The sequence below is a fragment of the Oncorhynchus nerka genome, linkage group LG27 (genome assembly GCF_034236695.1).
Source record: "Oncorhynchus nerka isolate Pitt River linkage group LG27, Oner_Uvic_2.0, whole genome shotgun sequence".
Lineage (NCBI taxonomy): Eukaryota > Metazoa > Chordata > Actinopteri > Salmoniformes > Salmonidae > Oncorhynchus > Oncorhynchus nerka.
The window spans coordinates 17,109,678-17,134,152 of NC_088422.1; the positions used below are offsets into that span (position 1 = coordinate 17,109,678).

Sequence of the window (24,475 nt, forward strand, 5' to 3'; positions counted from 1 at the left end):
GAGGGGGTGGACATGTGTGTATCGTCTTCTGTGTGAGTTTTAATTGAAACCCAAACAAAGGGCTCGAGCTTCTTTTGAACACTGTGTAGAGACTTTAAGTTGGATAGCACAATGAGAGGTCAACCAACAAATAGATTGATGCAGGGAGAATCTGTTCAACCCAGGAGGGTTATTCTCATTCAGTCATTTGAATCCGCAGAGCGTCAGGGAAACAAAAGCCCTATCCTTGATGGTGGAGAGCCAGCCAGGGTATCAAACAGAACGTCAGGGAAACAAAAGCCCTATCCTTGATGGTGGAGAGCCAGCCAGGTTATCAAACAGAACGCGGCGTGCACCTCGGCATTGTGAAATCAGTGGCAGTGTGATTACTACATTTAATACGATGTAAATGTGGCCTATTGATTTATTAATCCATGCTTTACATCACATATGTCAGAGTCAAGGCCCGCGGGCCACATCCGGCCCGCAAGAAGGTTTTTTACGGCCCCTGGGATGATCTTGATTTATTATTAGAACCGGCCCGCAGCAAGCCGGCAGCCCGCAGATCTTTTACACGCACCAATACTACATTTCCCACAATGCAAAGGTGACGCACCGAGCAGTAGGCTGCTCCATTTCAATATTTATTGGCACAGCAGTCGTCAGCATCACAGTAAAATTAACTTTCAGATACCCATCAAAAATGGCAAAACGGAAGGTGGATACTGAGAACCGGGGGTTTCAAACAAGGTGGGAGTCGGAGTATATGTTCACGAAGGTAGCTGGAAAACCTGTGTGTCTTCTGTGTGGAGAAAGTGTGGCGGTACTGAAAGAGTATAATCTGAGACGACATTATGAAACGAAACACGCGGACAAAAACAAGAATATGGACATGGAACAAAGGCTACAAAAGGCAGAGGAATTAAAACGAGGCCTCAAATCTCGACAGGCTCTGTTCAAAAAAGCCAAATCACAAGGCCAGGCTGCTGTCAAGGCCAGTTTTATTTTGGCAGAAGAGATCGCTAAATCAGCCCGGCCATTTACGGAGGGGATTTCATCAAAAACTGCATGATTAAAGTTTGTGACGAAGTTTGCCCAGAAAAAAGGCAACTCTTTTTAAATGTGAGTCTGAGCAGAAACACCATTGCCGAGAGAGTAGACCAGTTGTCCATCAATCTAAAAGAGCAGCTTGTGAAAAAGGAAAAGATTTTATTGCATATTCCTTGGCTGTGGATGAGAGCACCGACATTTCTGACATTGCCCAGTTGTCAATTTTCATCCGCGGAGTGGACTCCAACCTAAGCGTGACAGAGGAGTTTTTGGCTTTACGTCCTATGCATGGCACAACTACGGGGCATGATTTGTATGAAGAGGTGTCAAGATGTGTAAATGAGATGGAGCTGCCTTGGGAAAAACTCGTGGGTTTGACAACCGACGGAGCACCTGCGATGTGTGGACACAGGAGCGGACTGGTGGCGAAGATACGGGAAAAGATGCAAGAGGAAAACGCGACAGGTGAGCTGACAGCTTATCATTGTATCATACACCAGGAAGCGTTGTGCGGTAAAGCCTTGAAAATGGAGCATGTAATGAGCATCATCACGCGCACAGTTAACTTTATCAGAGCCAAAGGTTTGAATCACCGCCAGTTCAAGGCATTTCTGACGGAGTTAGAAACGGAGCATGGTGATTTGCCTTATCACACAGAGGTGCGATGGCTAAGCCAGGGAAAGGTGCTTCAAAGATGTTTCGAGCTTCGTGAGGAGATTTGTCTGTTCTTGGACAGCAAAGGGAAAGACACAACACAACTCCGAGACGAAATGTTTCTGTGTGAAATGGCTTTTCTGTGTGACATTACGAGTCATCTGAATGCAATAAACTTGCAGCTGCAGGGTCGGGATCGTGTCATCTCTGATATGTACAGTACAGTGAAGGCATTTAAAACCAAACTGACTCTGTGGGAGACGCAGATGCGGAAAGAAAATTTGAGCCACTTTCCCAGCTGCCAGACCATGAAAGAGAAGCTCTCTACCAGTGCGTTCCCGAGCACACAGTTGGCTGATAAAATAGGTATGCTTGCCGCTGACTTTCGACGCCGATTTGCTGACTTTGAAGCACAAAAAGCAGGTTGGAACTGCTCGGTAACCCATTTGCTGTTGACGTGGAAAGCTCACCACCAAACCTCCAAATGGAGTTGATTGACCTCCAATGCAATGATGCACTGAGGGCAAAATATGCGGCAGTGGGTGCTGCGGAGTTCGCCCGTTTCCTCCCGGCACAATGCCCCAGCTGCGCATCCAGGCTGCTCAAACGTTGTCTATGTTTGGCAGCACATACCTGTGTGAACAACTGTTTTCTTTGATGAACCTGAACAAAACATCACACAGAAGTCGACTTACTGCTGAACACCTCCACTCAATTCTGAGGATTTCTTCAGCTCAGAGCCTTACCCCGAACATTGATGAACTTGTGGAAAAGATGGGACACCACCAAGTATCACCCTCAACCTCAAACAAGTGAACATTACTGTGCAATCACATATTTAGAGTTTTTACTCAGTTCAAGTTTAAAAGTTAAAATTTAATATTTGTTTTCACTGCATGTTACTTCTCCTTAAACAAAGTGTTGTTTTTGATTAATAGATTTTTGCACTTTATTTTTTTGTATTTCAATCCAATTATATTTTAAAAATATTTCAGTTGAGTGGATGATAGAAAATTGCTATTATTGTTTTTTCTTTGAAGTAAATTTAGCCCACTTTTGCTAAAATAGAAAATATAGTCTACTGATGGTGCCTTGAATACCGGTTTCTTTCATTTAATGTTCATGTTATGGGGATATTTATATAAAGGAAATTTGTCTTTTGTGTCTGTTGAAAATTAAAGATTACTGACAGAGCCATAAGAAAATATTGCTTTATTTATCTGATCATATTGTAATATATTTGTTAGGTTTTCAGTAGGTTCAATTAGGTTCACTAGACTATATGCGTCATTTAAAAATTTTTCAATGAACATTCGAACAGTCCGGCCCTCGTCTTGTAGCTGATTTTTTTATTTGGCCCTCCGTCCATTTGACTTTGACACCCCTGCTTTACATACTATAAACTCCTTACATAGGAGGTTGTCAAGTCTGGTACTGTATAATATATAGTTACACTGAACATGTATGACATATGACAGCTGCTGCTCGTTGAAACACTGGTCTGAATCTGTTGGCATCACTCAAGTGAACTACATCCCCTGAAACCATGTACTGGGCATACTGTATGTTAACTGTGTGTGTATTCAACTTTAGTAATACTGATGATAATCATAATTTAATCATAATAGGACAGCGGAGTCAATCACCACCTTCCGGAGACACCTGAAACCCCACCTCTTTCAGGAATACCTAGGATAGGATAAAGTAATCCTTCTCACCCCCCCCCCCCCCTTAAAAGATTTAGATGCACTATTGTAAAGTGGCTGTTCCACTGGATGTCTTAAAGTGAACGCACCAATTTGTAACTCGCTCTGGATAAGAGCGTCTGCTAAATGACTTAAATGTAAATGTAAATAATATATGGATTTTACAGCCCTTGTCTTAGACTTGTATAAGTTACTCTGAAAAAGTCTGTCTGCTATATGATGAAAATTACCAATATTAAATGTTAGGTAACTTGCCTTTTTTGGGGGGTGATAGTGGGAGGGTCTGTCCTAGTTGTCAGGTAGCAGGACCGGAGAGCTAGAGAGGATTAATCAGGCTGGTTCTGTTGAAAAGCTCCATCTGGATATGATAGATGACATGTTGGCTACAGAGCGCACAGTGACAGATGACAAAGACTGGGAACCCACACCTGCAGAAATCCACTCTGCTCATGTTGGCCTCAATCACAGCGTCAAGGTAGCCGAGTGTGTGTGTGCATGTGTGTGTGTGTGTGTGTGTGTGTACATGTGTGTACATGTGTGTTCTGTCCTGTAATGAAGCCATCCCACCAGTGATTAATCAGGGTTCCTGTACCAGACTGACCTGTTACTCATAACCCCTCCATTATAATGTGATCTAAAGCCCAGACACTGGAAGTAACATGCCGCTGGTCTGGTCTGGTCTGGTCTGAGCTGGTCTGGTCTGATCTGGTCTGGGCTGGTCTGGGGACTCACACACAAGGAGACTGGCTAAAGTCCTCTCAATGACAATGGGGAGATGAGTTAGTGGAGAGCCCAAAGTCAGAAGCTGGAATGACAGCAAACTAGCTGTGTTTCGTATTTTTCTACTGCCATTTCTTTGTATTTATCCTTAAAAATAATGCTGATCCATGATTTCGACTAGCTGAAAAAAGTTGACAGCCTGTTTGTTTCGTCCCGACTCCTAACATGTTCATTAATATGGGACAGCTGGAGATCACATTTCAATATTGAAACAATGTTGCAAATGTCGGAGAGACAGATCTCCACTGCTAGTCAAAGAAATAATAGATAATGTGTAGATGCTTTACACAGTGTAGATCAAGTGTGTAAATGGCCTGGCTGAGGTGATGAAACAGTCGATTGTGGAGTCAGATGGAACAGCGTAAATAGGCATTTCAACGTCATAGATTTAGGTGGTAACTTGCGGTTCTAACCAATCACCATCCAGGATTAGACCCAACCGTTGCATAATCTCATACACATTGTCAACGTGATCTACATTTATTATTATCCTCATCATCATAATGGTCATCCTCATCATCATAAGAGGCATCCTCATCATCATAAGAATCATCCTCATCATCATAATGATCATCCTCTTCATCATAAGAGTCATTCTCATCATCATAAGAATCATCCTCATCATCATAAGAGTTATCCTCATCATCATAAGAATCATCCTCATCATCATAAGAGTCATTCTCATCATCATAAGAATCATCCTCATCATCATAAGAGTCATTCTCATCATCATAAGAGTTATCCTCATCATCATAAGAGTCATCCTCATCATCATAAGAATCATCCTCATCATCATAAGAGTTATCCTCATCATCATAAGAATCATCCTCATCATCATAATGATCATCCTCTTCATCATAAGAGTCATCCTCATCCTCATCAGAGTCATCCTCATTATCATAAGAGTTATCCTCATCATCATAATGATCATCCTCTTCATCATAAGAGTCATTCTCATCATCATAAGAATCATTCTCATCATCATAAGAGTTATCCTCATCATCATAAGAGTCATCCTCATCATCATAAAAATCATCCTCATAATGGTCATCCTCATCATCATAAGAGTCATCCTCATCATCATAAGAGTCATCATCATCATCATAAGAGTCATCCTCATCATCATAAGAGTCATCCTCATCTTCATAATAGTCATCCTCGTCATCATAAGAATCATCCTCATCATCATAAGTGTTATCCTCATCATCATAAGAATCATCCTCATCATCACAAGAGTCATCCTCATCCTCATCATCATAAGAGTAATCCTCATCATCATAAGAGTCATCCTCATCATCATAATAGTCATCCTCTTTTTACAACAATATCGTAGACTTCCTCCCTCAGATCCAGATCCCATCCAGATCCCTCAGATCCTCAGATCCATCAGAATATATTTCTCCACCATAGAGGAGAGAGCTACCATGGAAAACTTTCACAGTTTATACTAGAGTTATCCAGCAAACTTATTTTCTGAGCGACTCAGTCAAATCCAAATCCAGTTGGTAATCCAATGTAAACCTGATTTTCTCTCAACAAAGAGCAGACTAATGAGACAAAGTAGACAATCTTTCAACGCTTTTACTGAAAGATTACGTTGAATTATGAATTATATAATATGGTCTTCCTCTCTCCCTCCCCTCCCTTCCTCTTTTCTTTTCATGACAGAGTTATTTATATTTTCTCTGTCTCTCTCTCCCTCTCTTTTTCCCTCTCTCTTGTTTTCTTTCTCTCTCCCTCTCTTACCCCCTGTCCAACTCCCCCTCGCTCATTCTCTCTCTCATACAGTTCAGTTATCCCCATTCACGGCCATTCATGAATAATCCTTGCAGTAATTTGGCTCAGAAGTTGCCTGACAGGATCTGTTGTTAAAGGTCCAATGCAGCCATTTTCATCTCAATATCAAATCATTTCTAGGAAGCAAATAAGTACTTGCTCTGATTGTTCTCAATTAAAATGGTCAAAAATGAACAAAAACAGCTTCTTAGCAAAGAGCAATTTCAAAAGCAAGAATTTTGATAGGACTGTCTGGAAGTGGTCTGAGTGGGGAGGGGAAAACTGAAAACTAGCTGTTATTGGAAGGGAGGTTTGGAACTCTCTTTCTTATTTAATTAACAATGAACTAATTTACCACCTGGTGATGTCACCAGGCAGGTCAAAACATCCACCAAAACAGGGTGAAATTTCAGGGAGTCTTTTCAAACAGCCCTTACACTCACAATATATTATCTTCATTTTTACAATTTCACAGTATTATTCCAATCTCATTATGTGCAGTATATACAACACGGGAAAATCTGCACTGGGCCTTTAACACGTGTAACAAAGTGTTGGTGGCGGTGACGGGGCAGGGGCCGAGGGGAGTAGGGGAACAGGCTGAGCTCAGGGACATGGATTCAGTGCACTCTTATTAGAACGGTGTCCAAACAGAGATGCAGCCCTTTGTTAAGGGTGATTTCAAATGGATTTCATGTAGCCGGCGAGACAAGGTGCTCTAGCCTTACGGCAGCCTGACAGCTCTCAGGGTGACAGCTGTGAATTGAGGGTTGATTGCGGGCTGAAGTATTGCTGCCTAATATGTGTTACCTACCTGCATAAATATGTATATGCCCCTGTACAGAGCGGGGAAGGAGGGAGGAGGAGGATATAGTTGAGCACAGCTTCAATCAGTTGACAAAAGGACTAAACTAGTGTAATGAATTTCCTCCTCCTCCTCCGAAGAGGAGAGGCGAAACGGATCGGAGGACCAATATGCGTCGTGATAAGTGTCCATGGTTCTTTTTAATACGTTAAGGTACACATGAACAACTGACTACAAAAAACAAGAAATGTGAAAACTCAAAACAGTCCTATCTGGTGCAAACACAGAGACAGGAACAATCACCCACATACACACAGTGAAACCCAGGCTACCTAAGTATGATTCTCAATCAGAGACAACTAATGACACCTGCCTCTGATTGAGAACCATACTAGGCCGAAACATAGAAATACCCAAAACCTAGAAAAACAAACATAGACTGCCCACCCAACTCACGCCCTGACCATACTAACTAAATACAAAACACAGGAAATAACGGTCAGAACGTGACAACTAGCCCCCTTTACCCAGCTGATAACAACCCCTTCAAGGCCAGGGGCCTTGGTGACTGGAATAGACCTTTATCACGACACATTACAAACCCATCATAGACACAAATTAAAACAACAATATTTTAGTCATTTAGCAGAGACTTATCCAGAGCAACTAGGGTTTAGGTAACTTGCTCAAGATTTTTCATCTAGTCAACTCGGTGATTCGAACCAGCCCAATGATCTTAATTTCTAGGCCACACACACACACACACACACACACACACACACACACACACACACACACACACACACACACACACACACACACACACACACACACACACACACACACACACACACACACACACACACACACACACACAGTCAGTAGGACAGAGGAGAGGCCCAGGAGATTTTCCTAGGCTGGTGTCAGTAAGGACTCGTGGCCATAACCTTGCACCATACCTCACACAACTCTACATTTCACTCACACTCCACACAAAGGTTGATACAGTAACCTAAATCTTGACAAGGGAAGACCTTCATCTTGTTCTTTTCTAAGAACAGTATACTCTTCCTGTTTTCTGGCTCTCTTCTCTTCTGTGAAACTCACAGGAGCCCCGGTCTTTTGAAAAGTAAGAGTGAGAAGTCACCATGCACATAAGGTGTTCCCTGATGATTGAGGGTTGTCTAGTCTGAAGTTTGAATGAAAGGGGGATCTGGGGAAATGAACTTGTAAAATTGAACTGAACCACCTATGTATTGTACATTTATGTACCGTAGACACCCCCCCCTCCACACACACCCACACACAAACACATCGGCCCTGCCTCTCCATTGCCCCATCAGTCTTTCAGTTCTTCGCTGGCCAATGAAGACCCTCCCCCCTCCCTCTATCTCCCTCTGTCCACCACACCTACTGTACAGCGGAGACATGACAGGCAGTAGTTAGCTACCATTCAGCATGTGTAGAGTTGTAGCCAAATATATTAGCACCCTTGCACTTTTCTTCAATTTTCCTTTCAAATAAGTAAAAGAAACAAAAATAAACTTTTGTTCACCACACCTTGTTGTTGGATTTTCAACATTGCGGAACCAATTCACTTTTGTAAACTTATGTTTACAATTTATATTTAGAAAATAAAGGAAAATGGAATAGACAAAACTATTGGAATCCCTGAGCAACCCGCGGGGCACAGACATAAATAAACGTCTATTCCACATTGGTTCAACGTCAATTTGAAACAATGTCTATTCAACCAGTGTGTGCCCAGTGGGTAGTAGTAGTGTAGTGTGTTCAGGTGTGTTGGCCTCGCTCACTAATTGGCCACACCTGATCTTAATGAGTGTTTTTTCCCTTTGAAATTGAGTTTGTTTGAATAGACTAAAATGAACAGCTTCGTAAGCGTAAAAACACATGGCATGCTAGCTTTATCTTGGTGGGGCAGTGGAATAATTCCATGGATATTAAACAGAAGTTTCTAGGTTTGAATCTCACTGATGACATGTCACAATAAAAAAGAATTGTGTTTGCATGATTAATGTCTAAGGGATTGTCCTATCGGTGCTTGGAGTAAAAAAAAGTGAAACCAAAATGAGCTAGAAGCATTATTAAAAGTCTTACTGAAACATTCAGTGAACAGAAAGTTATTCAAAAACCTATCATTTCTGTTAATAAAACCTACCAGGAAAACTTTCAAGGAACAAGAATAGAATGTTCTCAGAAACTCACTGCAACCTAAAAGTACCTTTTCCCAGAATAGGCAAAATGTTCACTTCAGTTCACAGAACATTTAAAATTTGTTTTACCAGTCAGGAAACATATGGCTTCATTACCAGAACCAATGTTAAACCAAAAATGTATGTTCCCACAACTTCCAAGGAACCAAACGAGCTAGCTGGGTGTTTTCTTAAATTAAAAATGCAAATTTAAGTAAAAATAAAAGTGGTTCTGCAATGTTGGAGTGTGGAGACCAATTTGAACTTCAATTCTTTCTTATTTTTGAAGAAATAGGGACTTATTTCAGAAAAGTGCAAGGGTGCCACATTTTTTGTATGTGGGTGGGACGGAGAGACAAGAGGGAGGCGCCATTACCTGTTGGCCAGTAGCGTTTCCAAGGTCAATCGACCCATCCCCTGGTAAATTGGCAGTAGCATGGCCCAGTCCGAGGCCCAGTCTCCCATGGCTGCCTGTTGATGTATGAGGGGATGTATTGTTAGTTATTAATCACAGTTAATATGATCAGTAAATTACAGCTCCAGCTGGGGTGGACTAACTAAGGAGGAGGGGTTCCTGAACGAGGACGCAGACACGTCACATCAATCATCTCTGCACAAGAAGGTTTTTATTCCAAGAAGACAGCAATTCATTTATAAATCCATTGGGGGGGATATAGCCATCATTTATAAAAAGATAAATACATTTTGTGAGGGGAGTCGTTACTCTTCGAACTGTTTTGCCGTGGCGCACTGCCCAGCACCCCTCCCTCTATCTCTCTTTCTCTCCCTTTCTCTACCTGTCTCTCTCGATATATCTCTCGCTCTCTTTCTCTCCCTTTCTCTACCTGTCTCTCTCTATATATCTCTCGCTCTCTTTACCCCTTTCTCTCCCTTTCTCTACCTGTCTCTCTCTATATATCTCTCTTTCTCTCCCTTTCTCTACCTGTCTCTCTCTATATATCTCTCGCTCTCTTTCTCTCCCTTTCTCTACCTGTCTCTCTCTATATATCTCTCGCTCTCTTTACCCCTTTCTCTCCCTTTCTCTACCTGTCTCTCTCTATATATCTCTCTTTCTCTCCCTTTCTCTACCTGTCTCTCTCTATATATCTCTCGCTCTCTTTCTCTCCCTGTCTCTACCTGTCTCTCTCTATATATCTCTCGCTCTCTTTCTCCCCTTGTCTCTACCTGTCTCTCTCTATATATCTCTCGCTCTCTTTCTCTCCCTTTCTCTACCTGTCTCTCTCTATATATCTCTCGCTCTCTTTCTCTCCCTTTCTCTACCTGTCTCTCTCTATATATCTCTCGCTCTCTTTCTCTCCCTTTCTCTACCTGTCTCTCTCTATATATCTCTCGCTCTCTTTACCCCTTTCTCTCCCTGTCTCTCTCTATATATCTCTCGCTCTCTTTCTCTCCCTGTCTCTACCTGTCTCTCTCTATATATCTCTCGCTCTCTTTCTGTCCTTGTCTCTACCTGTCTCTCTCTATATATCTCTCGCTCTCTTTCTGTCCCTTTCTCTCCCTTTCTCTACCTGTCTCTCTCTATATATCTCTCGCTCTCTTTCTGTCCCTTTCTCTCCCTGTCTCTCTCTATATATATCTCTCACTCTCTTTACCCCTTTCTCTACCTGTCTCTCTCTATATATATATCTCTCTTTCTCTCCCTTTCTCTCCCTTTCTCTCCCTGTCTCTTTCTATATATATCTCTCTTTCTCTCCCTTTCTCTCCCTGTCTCTTTCTATATATCTCTATTTCTCTCCCTTTCTCTCCCTTTCTCTACCTGTCTCTCTCTATATATCTCTCGCTCTCTTTCTGTCCCTTTCTCTACCTGTCTCTCTCTATATATCTCTCGCTCTCTTTACCCCTTTCTCTCCCTTTCTCTACCTTTCTCTCTCTATATATCTCTCTTTCTCTCCCTTTCTCTACCTGTCTCTCTCTATATATATCTCTCTTTCTCTCCCTTTCTCTACCTGTCTCTCTCTATATATCTCTCTTTCTCTCCCTTTCTCTACCTCTCTCTATATATATCTCTCGCTCTCTTTACCCCTTTCTCTCCATTTCTCTACCTGTCTCTCTCTATATATCTCTCTTTCTCTCCCTTTCTCTACCTGTCTCTCTCTATACATCTCTCGCTCTCTTTACCCCTTTCTCTCCCTTTCTCTACCTGTCTCTCTCTATATATCTCTCGCTCTCTTTACCCCTTTCTCTCCCTTTCTCTACCTGTCTCTCTCTATATATCTCTCTTTCTCTCCCTTTCTCTACCTGTCTCTCGCTATATATCTCTCGCTCTCTTTACCCCTTTCTCTCCCTTTCTCTACCTGTCTCTCTCTATATATCTCTCTTTCTCTCCCTTTCTCTACCTGTCTCTCTCTATATATCTCTCGCTCTCTTTCTCTCCCTGTCTCTACCTGTCTCTCTCTATATATCTCTCGCTCTCTTTACCCCTTTCTCTCCCTTTCTCTACCTGTCTCTCTCTATATATCTCTCTTTCTCTCCCTGTCTCTACCTGTCTCTCTCTATATATCTCTCGCTCTCTTTCTCTCCTTGTCTCTACCTGTCTCTCTCTATATATCTCTCGCTCTCTTTCTCTCCCTTTCTCTACCTGTCTCTCTCTATATATCTCTCGCTCTCTTTCTCTCCCTTTCTCTACCTGTCTCTCTCTATATATCTCTCGCTCTCTTTCTCTCCCTTTCTCTACCTGTCTCTCTCTATATATCTCTCGCTCTCTTTACCCCTTTCTCTCCCTTTCTCTACCTGTCTCTCTCTATTTATCTCTCTTTCTCTCCCTTTCTCTCCCTGTCTCTCTCTACATTTACATTTACATTTAAGTCATTTAGCAGACGCTCTTATCCAGAGCGACTTACAAATTGGTGCGTTCACCTTAAGACATCCAGTGGAACAGCCACTTTACAATAGTGCATCTAAATATTTTAAGGGGGGAGGGGGTGAGAAGGATTACTTTATCCTATCCTAGGTATTCCTTAAAGAGGTGGGGTTTCAGGTGTCTCCGGAAGGTGGTGATTGACTCTGCTGTCCTGGCGTCGTGAGGGAGTTTGTTCCACCATTGGGGGGCCAGAGCAGCGAACAGTTTTGACTGGGCTGCGCGGGAACTGTACTTCCTCAGTGGTAGGGAGGCGAGCAGGCCAGAGGTGGATGAACGCAGTGCCCTGGTTTGGGTGTAGGGCCTGATCAGAGCCTGGAGGTACTGAGGTGCCGTTCCCCTCACAGCTCCGTAGGCAAGCACCATGGTCTTGTAGCGGATGCGAGCTTCAACTGGAAGCCAGTGGAGAGAGCGGAGGAGCGGGGTGACGTGACTCTATATATCTCTCGCTCTCTTTCTCTCCCTGTCTCTACCTGTCTCTCTCTATATATCTCTCGCTCTCTTTCTGTCCTTGTCTCTACCTGTCTCTCTCTATATATCTCTCGCTCTCTTTCTGTCCCTTTCTCTCCCTTTCTCTACCTGTCTCTCTCTATATATCTCTCGCTCTCTTTCTGTCCCTTTCTCTCCCTGTCTCTCTCTATATATCTCTCACTCTCTTTACCCCTTTCTCTACCTGTCTCTCTGTATATATATATCTCTCTTTCTCTCCCTTTCTCTCCCTGTCTCTTTCTATATATCTCTCTTTCTCTCCCTTTCTCTCCCTGTCTCTTTCTATATATCTCTATTTCTCTCCCTTTCTCTCCCTTTCTCTACCTGTCTCTCTCTATATATCTCTCGCTCTCTTTCTGTCCCTTTCTCTACCTGTCTCTCTCTATATATCTCTCGCTCTCTTTACCCCTTTCTCTCGCTTTCTCTACCTTTCTCTCTCTATATATCTCTCTTTCTCTCCCTTTCTCTACCTGTCTCTCTCTATATATATCTCTCTTTCTCTCCCTTTCTCTACCTCTCTCTCTATATATCTCTCGCTCTGTTTACCCCTTTCTCTACCTGTCTCTACCTGTCTCTCTCTATATATCTCTCGCTCTCTTTACCCCTTTCTCTCCATTTCTCTACCTGTCTCTCTCTATATATCTCTCTTTCTCTCCCTTTCTCTACCTGTCTCTCTCTATACATCTCTCGCTCTCTTTACCCCTTTCTCTCCCTTTCTCTACCTGTCTCTCTCTATATATCTCTCACTCTCTTTACCCATTTCTCTCCCTCCTTTGTGTGCAGGGAAGAACAGCACTGTGTCGGAAAGGCAAATCCAAATCTGATTGCTTTGATTGCCAAAATGTCACGCTTAACTCCAGGCGTTTTATTGACAGAAAGAGGGGAACGCGACTACGACACCCCTCCCTCCTCCTGCTCCTGCTCCTCCTCCTCCTCTCCCCTTCTCCTCCTCCCCCTTCCCTCACCTCCCCCAGACGTGATTGATGGATCTGGATTTTCTCTCCTCCCTCCATTTGATTTGACAAACAACACAGGCACCTAAAGCGGAGAAAGCATTCTAATCATTCTCTTAATAGGGTGTTTCTATGCAAAGCTATGCAGCTTCCTGTGATAAGGAGGAAAACAGAGAGCCAGAGGATTATAGTGTGTCCGCTCTGGAGAACAATAGCAGCTAAACAGGTATTTCAGAAGGGATCAGAACAGCATCAATGTGTCCCAAAGAGGCAGAGAGAGAAACAATGTATCAGATAATATGTGATGTTGTTGATTGTTTTGTATGATATCACTGGTTTGTCCCATGACAGAAAAGTTCTCACATTGAACTACCTGTAGCTCCAAAAATATTCTATAAAGCTCAGGGGAGAAAGGTTGGGGTAAGGGGGCTTCAGCTCAAATCATTGAAGAGCTGTGCTTTAAAAGTCCTCCTTTTTTAAATGGTAAAATTTCAATCTTCTGGAGAATAGTGATACCTATGGAGAATAGTGAGGTTCATATTCAAAAAGTGCTGACAACTACTGAGACTGTCACTACACCCATCTCACCGGACAGTACCCCTCATTCCAACATCACCTTAGTGGCCTTGACACAAAGTTACACATACACTACGGGTCAAACGTTTTAGAACACTGACTCATTCAAGGGTTTTTCCTCATTTTTCCTATTTTCTACATTGTAGAATAATAGTGAAGACATCAAAACTATGAAATCATCCATATGGAATCATGTAGTAACCAAAAAAGTGTTAAGCAAATAAAAAAATATTTTATATTTGAGATTCTTCAAAAAGCCACCCTTTGCCTTGATGACAGCGTTGCACACTCTTGACATTCTCTCAACCAGCTTCACCTGGAATTATTTTCCAACACTCTTGAAGGAGTTCCCACATATGCTGAGCACTTGTTGTCTGCTTTTCCTTCAATCTGCGGTCCGACACATCCCAAATCATCTCAATTGTGGAGGCCTGGTCATCTGTTATTTCATAGTTTTAATGTCTTCACTATTATTCTAAAATGTAGAACATAGTAAAAATAAAGAAAAACCCTGTAATGAGTAGCTGTTCTAAAACTTTTGACCGGTAGTGCACATACATTCCAAACCAACTTTAGTGTCCCACAAAGTTAAACATCCATACAGTACATGTACACTACCACAAATGCACATACACACACATTTACTGAATACTCTATAATTCTTATATATTAAAATGGCTTTGAAGCATTTACGTTTGCATTGTGTGTGAAAGACAAAATACAGCGGTTAACATGTTGCTGCCAATGTAGTCAAACTGGTGGAGGGGGTTGAACTGGGGTGAGGGGTACTGTCTGATTCCAGGTCAAAGATCATTGTCTGAGGAGACTCATCTGGGGGGGTCACTGGACACACACAGCTTGGAGCTCAACAGTGGTTTGAGAGAGAGCGTGAGTGTGAGCGAGAGAAAGAGAGAATGAGAAAGAGAGAGAGAGGTCAAAGAGTTTGACTTTGACACTTCTTCCAAAGATCTCGGGGACAAATATAGCCGTCTTAAAAGATAATTATCTGGAAGGACACTTTGCTATTTTTTATCCCTGATTGAAACAATTACAGTTCCAGACATTATGGGCACTGGGATGCTCTCTTTCCACCTATCACCTGTCTGTTTGACCCAACAAAAGTAGGAACTAATCACTTTCAGACTGTTGACATAAAGTCAGCAAAAAAATAAACATCCTCTCACTGTTAACTGCGTTAATTTTCAGCAAACTTAACATATGTAAATATTTGTATGAACATGGCAAGATTCCACAACTGAGACATAAACTGAACAAGTTCCACAGACATGTGACTAACAGAAATGAGAGAATGTGTCCCTGAAAAAAGGGGGGATCAAAATCAAAAGTAACAGTCAATATCTGGTGTGGCCACCAGCTGCATTAAGTACTGCAGTGCATCTCCTCCTCATGGACTGCACCACATTTGCCAGTTCTTGCTGTGAGATGTCACCCCACTCTTCCACCAAGGCACCTGTAAGTTCCCAGACATTTCTGGGGGGAATGGCCCTAGCCCTCACCCTCCAATCCAACAGGTCCCAGACATGCTCAATGTGATTGAGAACCAGGCTCTTCACTGGCCATTGGCAGAACACTGATAATCCTGTCTTGCAGGAAATCACGCACAGAACGAGCAGTATGGCTGGTGGTATTGTCATGCTGGAGGGTCATGTCAGGATGAGCCTACAGGAAGGGTACCACATGAGGGAGGAGGATGTCTTCCCTATAATGCACAGCGTTGAGATTTCCTGCAATGACAACAAGCTCAGTCTGATAATGCTGTGACACACCGCCCCAGACCATGAAGGACCCTCCACCTCCAAATCGATCCCACTCCAGAGTCCAGGCCTTGGTGTAACGCTCATTCCTCCACGATAAACACAAATCTGACCATCACTCCTGGTGAAACAAAACCGCAAATCGTCAGTGAAGAGCACTTTTTCCAGTCCTGTCTGGTCCAGCGACGTTGGGTTTGTGCCCATAGGCAAAGTTTTTGCCGGTGATGTCTGATGAGGACCTGCCTTACAGCAGACCTACAGGCCCTCAGTCCAGCCTCTCTCAACCTACTGCAGACAATCTGAGCACTGACGCAGGGATTGTGCGTTCCTGGTGTAACTCAGGCAGCTGTTGTTGCCATCCTGTACCTGTCCCGCAGGTGTGATGTTCGTATGTACCGATCTTGTGCAGGTGTTGTTACACGTGATCTGCCACTGCGAGGATGATCAGCTGTCTGTCCTGTCTCCCTGAAGCGCTGTTTTAGGCATATCACAGTGCGGACATTGCAATTTATTGCCCTGGCCACATCTGCGGTCCTCATGCCTCCTTGCAGCATGTCTAAGGCACGTTCACGTAGATGAGCAGGGACCCTGGGCATCTTTCTTTTTGTGTTTTTCAGAGTCAGTAGAAAGGCCTCTTTTAGTATCCTAAGTTTTCATAACTGTGACCTTAATTGCCTACAGTCTGTGAGCTGTTAGTGTCTTAATGACCATTCCACGGGTGCATATTCATTATTAAATGTTTATAGTTCATTGAACAAGCATGGGAAACAATGTTTAAACCCTTTACATTGAAGATCTGTGAAGTTATTTGGATTTTTATGAATTATCTTTGAAAGACAGGGTCCTGAAAAAGGGACATTTCTTTTTTTGCTGAGTTTAGTTCCACTCATCTGTCTCTCGCTATCTGTCTCTGTCTCTGTCTTTCTCTGACTCTCTCTCTCTGTCTCCCTCTTTCTCTCTCTGTCTCTTGAAATGAATCAGACCTTTTCAGAAACAGAAAAGGAAATACAGGAGAAAGGGAAAGGGAAAGGAAAATGATATGTATAGATATCCAGACAGAGAGAGAGAACTCTTTTATGGCAAGAGATACAGTAACTCTCTACCTTCATGACTACGGTGTAACCTTTGCTATGGGTTTGTATAAGCAGGAGAGGAGGAAGAGTCTTCTTTGGGTGTGAACAGAGGCACCCCAGTGTGGATCCCCCCCTCAGCTCAGCCCAGCCCACCCTGACCTGCCCATCCTTGTCTTGACATTGTCTGGGTAGTGGAAGCTGCTAGGAGAGGGTACTCTGGAGCCTGTTTGGGCCTCACCACCTGCCTGCTACAAAGAACATCCCTCTAGCACTCACTGAGTCTGACCGTTGTGGAAGAAGGAGGAGCTTAAAGAGATTTTAATGGACAAAGTACACTATATTTCTGTAAGCCAGCAAAAGAAAAAGGACTATAGCCAAGAAGATCTATGAAGGTTTTTGGACTTCTGTCATCTCCCTCCCTCCCTCCCTCCCTCCCTCCCTCCCTCCCTCCCTCCATCTCACCACCCCCCATCCCTCACTCCCTCCCTCCCTCCCTCCATCTCACCACCCCCAATCCCTCACACATGCTACACAATAGGTCCAGGAAGGACAGTGGATGCTACAGTGTGATGTTGTCAGAGGAGGGTCGTCTGTATCTTAGCCAGGCAGTCAGGCAGCAGAAGGCTCCAGCGGTAACCCTTTCCCCAGAGAAGTCGCCGACCCCAGGCGAGCTGCCAGGTAACTGCGGGGGAGAGGGAGTGTTTCCTTACCTCATTGATTTGGATGATGTGATAGATTGGCCTCAGGTACTCAACGCCACCTGGTTTGGGGCAAATCTCCAAGACTATCAGCCCTATTTTCTGCTCAGTCGCATCAGCCACACCTCTGCCACCGCTGCCGCCCCTCTCCTATGGAACACCACTCTCCCTCCACTCAGACGCACTGAATGAGGGAGTAAGAGAGAGATGGCAATAGAGATAGAGAGGGGAGGGTGAAAGAGTGTTGAACAAAAAAAAAAAAGAACAGAAAGACAGAAAGAAGGAGGTAGAAGAAACAAAAGGACATAGTTGCCATGAACATCTGCTACCTGAGCATTCCGTGTTTTAGGAATGCCACACAGCATTCTGTTGTGAGTGACGGACCCAATGCCTGAATCACAAGCTGTATTATATGAATGCTTTATTCTTTAAAAACATATAGGAGAGATCAAGGTTAGGGATTTTATTTTTCTAGCTGCATTGAAAGGTACAGCGCTACTTTCCATTGAACATTTCACTTCCCGGCCAATTTCAAAACCATTTGTATGGATCTCTTTCCTCAGCACTGAGGTGTCTATTGTAAGTGATCAGTGTAAAGAATGTAAATCATGGATACAGAGTATGTTCTGTTCTACCATATTCTTCACATGGAGGTGTTTAAACCATCCAGAGGCCAAGGCCTGCCAGGATAAAGCAGTTATACAAAAGTGATGTGTGTGGGTGATATCTGCTGGGCAAATCTGAATGAGTGTGTGTCAAGGTCCTCATACACACACACACACACACACACACACACACACACACACACACACACACACACATACACACACACACACACACAGCCCTACCCTGACAGTGGCCCAAGTCATGTCCCTGCCCTTCCTACATTCCTCACCATTTCCACGACGCCCGCCGTCTGTCAAACACTCTCCTCCGTCCGGATACACTTCCTGTCATTGTTTTCCCCCTCTTTCCCTCTCTCTCCCTCTCTATTCTCTTCTTCTTTTTGTAATTATAAGGTGGCAGAAACAGTGTCGCCTGTCAGGCAGCCTTTGGCAGCTGTGACATTGAGAGAGGCGGGCCAGGCCCTTCCTTCTCCTCCTGGTAGCAGGGCCGTGCATCCGTGTCAGCACCTGCTCTGTATCCTTTCCTGTCCATCACTGTGCAGGTGAAGCAGATGATTGGATTCAGTCAGCGGGGTGATTAATGAGGGCCTCTCTGGATTTGGGACAGCCTATCAATCATGTCATTAGGGCCAATGTGCCCTGAAAGAGGCAGACCTCCACCAAGGAATAACTGCATTCATCTTCATCTGTGTATTCATCCCATCAGACTAGTCAGGGTCACCATGATGGAGAACAATAATCTTCTACTCTACAAATGACTTTGCAAAGACAAGGTGGGGGGCAGGTGTAGAGTGTGTGTGTGAGAGGGTTGTTTTTGAACTGGCGCGCTCCCCTTCCCTCTTGTTTACAACCCAGGCATCACTTCCCAGTGAAGGTTATTTTAATGAATAGTGATGATCTCAGAGAATGGCTCCGACAGGTGATACATAATTACTCTTTCGCTTTTTCCCCTCAATTCTTCCCCCTCTTCTCCTTTTTTCCTACGACTTCAACCACTACTGGTTGCTGTCACTGAGAGCAGGGCATTTCCTGGAACACTTGAGCTAATCTGTTCTTCTTCTTTCTCTCTCTGTGTTTGTGTGGTTTCGTTACCCGACCAATCATTTTTAACGAGGATAAATGTGTCCAGACCTTTTTGTTTGCTCGTTGGTCTTGAGCGGTCAGAGGCGTAGGTTCTGGGAATAAGTCACCAAGCTCGGGGTCAAAGGGCAGATAGTATGAGCCAAATGCAAACCAAATTTCCCGTTGCCTTATTTTGTTTTCCATTTATAAAGTAGAATGTCCATCATTTAGGATAAACATCATGTCTCAGTAAACATTGATCTTGTTCATACAGGTTTCCATGAAAAATGGCTGTCACTGATGATGCAATCCATCAGGGTGGTACACACACTCAATTAAAAGAACATATCCAAATTGCATACTACTCATTAAATTGTTATATCACAAATACATGAATGTCTGGGCTAAATACCCAATGCATCAGACTGAAAGACTTATTTTCCTTTCATATCATCTGTCTCAACCAATCTCCGCCCACAAATGGTAGATGAATCATTCAACAGAGTGATGTAGAGGGAGATATACAGTAGCAGTGAATCAAAGTTCCTTGAGTAATGACCATCTTTTTGTTTTAAAATCTGTAAATCCTATGTGGAAACCTTTATATTCAAGACATCCTCAGTACTATTTAGTTGCAGTACAGAGAGACATTGATTGAGTGTTTGCCCATACAGTAGGTGTCCAGAGTTGACCTCTTGGAGCTAAGCTCTCGGGCCTCTCACCTCTCTGGCCTTCTGCAGGTTAGGTTAGGGTTAGGATTAGGGTTAGGGTTAGGTTGACCTCTCACCTCTCGTGCAGAGCTTGCGCGCCTCATGTAGCTGCTTGGAGCTCCACTTGGGCCTCTTCTCCTCAAGGGCCTGCAGCACCGTGTGCACGGTGGGATTGGGCAACCTAGTAATACGTGGGTTGAATAAAGAGAAAACAATACCTTTAAGAATCTATAAATGTGTCATTCTTTTGCAATTTACATCTACAGTATAGGCTACATTGAGTTATTTATTTCATTATTTTAGGCTATCTGGCATTAGTGGGTAAAGCCTAAGCTTCAGGGCCAAACTGTATGCCCGCCAAATCATCTACTCGCCAATCGCCATATGCTTTTGGGAACGGGCATAAAAAGTTCACGTCAGTCCATGGAGGCTAAAAGGACAATGTTGGAGTTTAATTCAAATAAGAGAAAAGCTGTGAAATGGAGAGAAGGGAGGGCCAGAAAAGTCATGTTTGGGAGAGATTGGTGAAGTGGTAACAGAGGATGATAACAGTGCCGGTTAAAGTATGTTATGTGATGATTGTGAGGCGCTGTACACATTTGAAAGTCACAAGACAGAAAACTCAAATAGGCCTATGACACGTCAAGGGAACTGTAGCCCACGGTTCAGATGGTTTAAATGGAAACCCTAACCCTAACCCTAACCCTGGACTGTATTGTAGGTCTAACCTCTCACATAGCCTTAACTTTAACTGCGGAACTAAGCATTTCTTGCATTAAAATTATACACCAAATGTAGGAGTATTTGGTTGGGTGCGGATGAATGAACAACTGACCAGCACACCACGAGGACACGCCCTTCTGCTGGCCCTCGCACATGGTTCCCTGGAGTCACTCCGACAGCAGGACCAGCCTCTCCTTGACTAGATGTATGACTAGATGTATGACTAGATGTATGTCTACATGTATGCCTACATGTATGCCTACATGTATGACTACATGTATGACTAGATTTTTTATTTTTTATTTTACCTTTATTTAACCAGGCAAGTCAGTTAAGAACACATTCTTATTTTCAATGACGGCCTGGGAACAGTGGGTTAACTGCCTGTTCAGGGGCAGAACGACAGATTTGTACCTTGTCAGCTCGGGGGTTTGAACTCGCAACCTTCCGGTTACTAGTCCAACGCTCTAACCACTAGGCTACGCTGCCGCCCCAATGTATTAGATGTATGACTAGATGTATGCCCCCACAGCAGCTCCAGGGAGGTGGGTCCTCCAGGCAATGTCAGAGACAACAAGGGCCCAGAAGAGCAAGCCAGTGGAGCGCAGCTACCGAGCATGATGGGAAAGGTATTTTTTCGGGGAGTGGAAGAGGAAGCGTACAGGCAGGGGGAGGGAGGCCACGGCCAAGGGCAGGTTGTTGTGGATGAAGTAGAGTGCCTGGAGGGCCAGGTTCACATGACCAACAGGAGAGTAAGGTCAGCCAGGGGTCAAGGTGTTTCACACAATACTGAGCACTTAATAGTCAATCAAATGGGTTCCTGTGAATTACGAGAATAGATTAATCCACATATTTTTCCTCATCTCTGGAATTACACAATAATCAAACACAAATTAGACAGTGGGTCCAGTACTCTGAGGGATCTGAGGGGTGTAACAACAGTCCTTTGGGAGGACGCTGGCTGGGACGTCTTGTCTCACCAGGGGGTCACGAGGCTCTTCAGGGGCCTGCCAGTCCAGCACCATGTTGACCAGGCTAACCACGGCCCGGATACAGCTGACCACCACGGGGACCGGTCGCGCTGAGACTAGGACAGGACAGGAGCGGCACCCTCAAGACAGAGTGGGAAAAAAGTGTTAGGAACTGCTCTTATTCTAATTTGGGTAATGCTTATCAATTGATGTATTTAAATCAGCAACTTATCAAGACCTGGGCAACTTTTTCTGTTAATGTTCTAAAGGACCATTTCAGTGCCAAGGAGAGAAAGATTATTTAAAAGAGAAAATCTGAAAACATCACAACAGATTTAAAAAGTTGCAAATAAGTGTTTGGAGATCAAAATCAGTAGAAGTGGCGTATCGTGTGCCAAAGCCAGTAGAAGTGAGGTATTGTGTTCCAAAGCCAGTAGAAGTGAGGTAGTGTGTTCCAAAGCCAGTAGAAGTGAGGTATTGTGTTCCAAAACCAGTAGAAGTGAGGTATTGTGTTCCAAAGCCAGTAGAAGTGAGGTATTGTGTTCCAAAGCCAGTAGAAGTGAGGTATTGTGTGCTAAAGCCAGTAGAAGTGAGGTATTGTGTTCCAAAGCCAGTAGAAGTGAGGTATTGTGTGCCAAAGCCAGTAGAAGTGAGGTATTGTGTTCCAAAGCCAGTAGAAGTGAGGTATTGTGTTCCAAAGCCAGTAGAAGTAAGGTATTGTGTTCCAAAGCCAGTAGAAGTGAGGTATCTTGTGCCAAAACCAGTAGACGTAAGGTAGTGTGTATCAATACCAGGAGAAGTGAGGTATCTTGTGCCAAAACCAGTAGAAGTAAGGTAGTGTGTATCAATACCAGGAGAAGTGAGGTATCGTGTGCCAAAGCCAGTAGAAGTAAGGTAGTGTGTATCAATACCAGGAGAAGTGAGGTATTGTGTGCCAAAGCCAGTAGAAGAGAGCTATTGTGTTCCAATACCAGTAGAAGTGAGGTAATGTGTTCCAATATCAGGAGAAGTGAGGTATCGTGTGCCAAAGCCAGTAGAAGTGAGGTATTGTGTGCCAAAGCCAGTAGAAGTGAGGTATTGTGTGCCAAAGCCAGTAGAAGTGAGGTATTGTGTTCCAAAGCCAGTTGAAGTGAGGTATCGTGTGCCAAAGCCAGTAGAAGTGAGGTATTGTGTTCCAAAACCAGTAGATGTGAGGTATCGTGTACCAAAACCAGTAGAAGTGAGGTATCGTGTAGCAAAACCAGTAGAAGTGAGGTATCTTGTGCCAAAGCCAGTAGAAGTGAGGTAGTGTGTATCAATACCAGGAGAAGTGAGGTAGTGTGTACCAATACTAGGAGAAGTGAGGTATCTTGTGACAAAGCCAGTAGAAGTGAGGTATCGTGTGCCAAAACCAGTAGAAGTGAGGTATCGTGTGCCAAAACCAGTAGAAGTGAGGTATCGTGTACCAAAACCAGTAGAAGTGAGGTATCGTGTACCAACGCCAGTAGAAGTGAGGTATCTTGTGCCAAAACCAGTAGAAGTGAAGTATCTTATGCCAAAGCCAGTAGAAGTGAGGTATCTTGTGCCAAAGCCAGTAGAAGTGAGGTATCGTGTGCCAAAGCCAGTAGAAGTGAGATATCGTGTGCCAAAGCCAGTAGAAGTGAGGTATCGTCTGCCAAAACCAGTAGAAGTGAGTTATCGTGTACCAAAACCAGTAGAAGTGAGGTATCTTGTGCCAAAGCCAGTAGAAGTGAGGTATCATGTGCCAAAACCAGGAGAAGTGAGGTAGTGTGTATCAATACCAGGAGAAGTGAGGTAGTGTGTATCAATACCAGGGGAAGTGAGGTATCATGTACCAAAACCAGGAGAAGTGAGGTGTTGTGTATCAATACCAGGGGAAGTGAGGTATCATGTACCAAAACCAGGAGAAGTGAGGTGTTGTGTACCAAAGCCAGATGGGTATTAGGGTACCGACTTTCCCAAGCATTTTGGTCTTTGAAATCCTGTACATACATGCACCAGAGCAGCAACAGTATGCAGCTAGCTGTATGGCATCTAGAACATTTCTACAGCGTTAGCAGTAAAACATAGAGCTACAGTACATCACAGAGATGTAGTACAGGGACAGGACTGGAAGTGACGTCTCAGGGGACACTACCATCTAGAACTCTACTTCCCTTTAAAAAGAAAGAAGAAAAATAGTTGTATAGGTTTTCTGCATGGGAAAACAAAACCTCTGTCTCCTGAAGCAAGTGAGACATCAACCCATTTGTCAAAACTCATCCCATATTCAAACACTGTTCTCAACTCATCACTTTTATATACTCAGTAGGCAGGTTTCCATTGACCAAGGTTTATTCAACAAAATGAATGTTACCAAAACAATCTTTGCGACATTTATTTTTCAGGACAAGAATTGTCTTGACTTTCAAGAACGCCTGAATTACTTCACATTGCAATATGACGTTTTCCCCATCAAATTGTTTCAGATCATCGACGCCTGCGTGAATGCAAGTTACACCATGTCACGGACCATGGGGGTAAGTTGGAAGATGACAATTATGACAATATGGCAAATATGAGTAAATTCTTGCATTCTATCCATGCTGGCTGTTGCAGGGCTACCTGATACATACATGATAGGTGGGCGGGGCATACAGTCTGTCGCCACTTTATTAATTCACAATTTGTCCTACAGGATAATGGAAACAGTCAACCACATAATTTTTATTCAACATTCTATTTTTTTTGTGAAAAGTGTTTTTTAAAGTGTAACGGAATTACTGCTGTTTTTATGGACAAGACAGTTAATTGGAAACGCACCATGGCAGGCAATTGTTGCGTCTTATTTCTAGATAAACTTTGTCAACAAAAAGATCACCGGACAACATAACTACTAACAACTTCAACCCATCAGACTTCAACCGATACTAGCTGGTTGTTAAGGCATTGGGCATTACTGACTCTAGATAATATATGGAACAGTAGAGAAGTTCCCA

General features: G+C 43.5%; 1 pseudogene; it reads left to right on the forward strand.

Annotated features, from left to right (window-relative positions):
* Window positions 1-431: 431 nt before the first annotated feature.
* LOC135565190 (general transcription factor II-I repeat domain-containing protein 2-like) lies at window positions 432-3,062 on the forward strand (annotated as a pseudogene).
* Window positions 3,063-24,475: the final 21,413 nt, after the last annotated feature.